The sequence below is a fragment of the Pinus tabuliformis genome, chromosome 7 (assembly GCF_031772625.1).
Source record: "Pinus tabuliformis cultivar Carrire ecotype Pingquan chromosome 7, CPIR1, whole genome shotgun sequence".
Lineage (NCBI taxonomy): Eukaryota > Viridiplantae > Streptophyta > Pinopsida > Pinales > Pinaceae > Pinus > Pinus tabuliformis.
The window spans coordinates 1,729,409,904-1,729,412,705 of record NC_142293.1 but is presented as its reverse complement, the minus strand read 5'-3'; positions in this window follow the sequence as shown (position 1 = coordinate 1,729,412,705).

Here is a 2,802-nt window from a genome sequence, read left to right as displayed (position 1 = left end):
TGATTATTAAAGTGGCATGTTTATCTTCTTTGGGCAAGGTAGCGTATTTCCTGATACATTGAAAAGAATTTATGGAGGTTGTTCTAGAGAAGACCTTGTTCACAAGGTAGTCGATGCTATGAAAATCTGCTTTTTCTTTAACGCGTAGATAACTATTGTCTTCATATCAATCAATGTGTGAGTCTTCGTAGACTTTTTTCTTGTCCAATTATCTTATCTGTAACATTTAAAACATTGCATGTGTATTCATTCTTTGTTTGGTGAGTATTTTGGAGGTTTTGTAATGTTCTGATACATGAGATCAACTACATATACTTGCCAAAAGGTCAAAATATATCTTTGGCTGACGTAATCCGGGCAACAAAATAAATGGGGGCATAAGTTGATATTGACAGTAGTGTCTTAGGTGTATTAGTAAGGAAGGTGTTTTCGGGCTAAGGATGTCTCCTCAAAGCGGGTAGGTTAAGGGCTCTAGGTCGGGATCACCCCGCTAGCGAAGAGCTGTATGTGTATCGTAGGGAGCCGGCTCAGTAAAGAAGACTAAGACTAAGCATCCGGTCTGTAAGGCCTTAAGTCAACTAAAATGTGTTATACTGTCGATTTGGCCTCATGAGTGCCTTTTTGGTAAGGAGATACCCAGCGCTGAGTAAGCAACGTTTAAATCATCTACCCTTCATTCAGCTACTCGCCAGAAGCACCCCTAGTGTTCTGTTCCGTCCAACTCTGCACATACGAAATAAACTTAAGTGCCACCTTTGTCACTTACAATAAGGAGATAGATCAGTGAAATATCTGTATCAAACAACTAAAATTCAATCATCAAAAGTGTGGTTCAACCAGGGTTACTTGGGAGTGGGGCGAAAGCGACCATTTTCAAAAGTTCTCGGTTTGGAGCGAATCTGGGAGCGATTTTATATATATATAAATTTTATATTTTTCAATTTTTGATACATATATGTCAACAAAAACATGTAGAATGTGAATTAGATTTAAAAAACATAAAAAACATAGATTGATCATTGAACCATATCACATCAATCATCTAGATTTTAGAAATTATAATTTTCATCAACCATGTCCACAAGTTAGTAAAATACATATTACAACTGCAACATAATGAGTCTCGTGAATCATGATTCATCAAATTCAATCTTAAAGTTTCAACTTCAAGCTTTCAAAATTGAAAATTCAATATTAACATTTATCATCATTGATCACCAAAGTTGTACTTGTAAGTTAAGTTTAACGGTTAACCATTACAAGAAGTAATATCTTAGATATTTTTAAGTCCTAACTTCTAACTGTTAACATGAAATGAAATGTTATAAAATGAAATATGAATAATGAAATGAAATGAAACAACTTTAGTCTTTCACAAAGCATCATATTCATAACTCACAATCATTACCATGAGTTATAACTTCCAACTTCAAATTTTCATTGTCACAGTCATATATTGTTTACAAAAATATCATTATGATATGAAAGAGTCAAGAGTCAAGGACTCAAAACTCAACAGCTATGAAAACTAAAGTCTAATAGAAACTAGAAAAGACAAGTAAACTGTAAATCTACATGTGGCCTTTGCCATGAGAATCTCCAGGGGTATAAGCAGGTCGTGGTGGTCTTCTAGGAGTCTCCCGCACAGACCGACGACCAGAACTAGAACCTCCACGTGAGGGTGTAGATGGAGGTGGCGATAGCAAAGGAACAAGACTCGGACCTCGAGCACTGCGACTGGATGGTGGAGGTGGAGGTGCATGGCTGCTGCAGCTGCTTCATCTTCATCCCTTATAAGTTCCTCTTTCAGTTCTTCAAGATGCACTATACCATCCTCCAAATTGTCATCCTCTGGTGATTGTCCCAAATTCTATATGTGGGATCTTCATAAGCCCGATCACAGTAATGACTCAACAACCTCAAGTTGTAGTGCACATAAACCAAGCTTTCTGCTCGGTTTTCATTGAGTCTGTTTCTTTTCACATTGTGTATGACACTGTAGGTGCTCCAACACCTCTCTGCAGAAGAAGTATTCACAACTTGTGATAGACCTTTTTTTGCCAATTTTGGCAAAAGTCCATGGCCGCCATATGTTTCCCACCATGTGAGATCCTCAAATCTGTCTCTGTCTTCCATTGCATGGAAGGTACCAAACAAACCAGTGCCACTGAAGTATCTGCCTATTTCAAGGCGCACAACTGCACATTCCTCCCTGTTAGGTATCAACTTTTCCAATGCTTGCAAATATCCACTAGTTACCTCTGCATCTAAATGGGGTTTGGTCCTAATCCACCCCCTGGTGCAGGTTGGCCCAACGAAGATGTAGAGTAGTATTTTGGCATAAGGATATACGCCAAGCAATGTAGTGGAAGATTAAGTTTTATTCCACCGTACACACACAAAATCGTGAATCATTTTGTACAAGTCGGGATCTCTGTTATGAACAATATCTTTTATTTGCCCCAACATGGTATCCATCTGCTCATACACCTCACCAATCATTGGTTTGTCTGTATCTGCAAACCGAATCATGTGATAAGTGGGCTTGGTGAAATCCCACACTTGCCTCACACTTGTCCAAAGCTGACCATCAAGAGCGGCCTCCTCCACCAGTTCAAAACCTTCCCTGTCAGCTGCATTTGTAACCCTTTCCTTTAATACTTGCCAATGTAAACTTGATACCATGCTAGCCAATGACGCTCTTACCTTCAAAAGGCGCCTGAAGGTATTGGTAGCTATTACCTACCAAATCTGGTCTTTCCAATCTTCAACAACTTACTGCGGAAACGGCCATGTGTATTG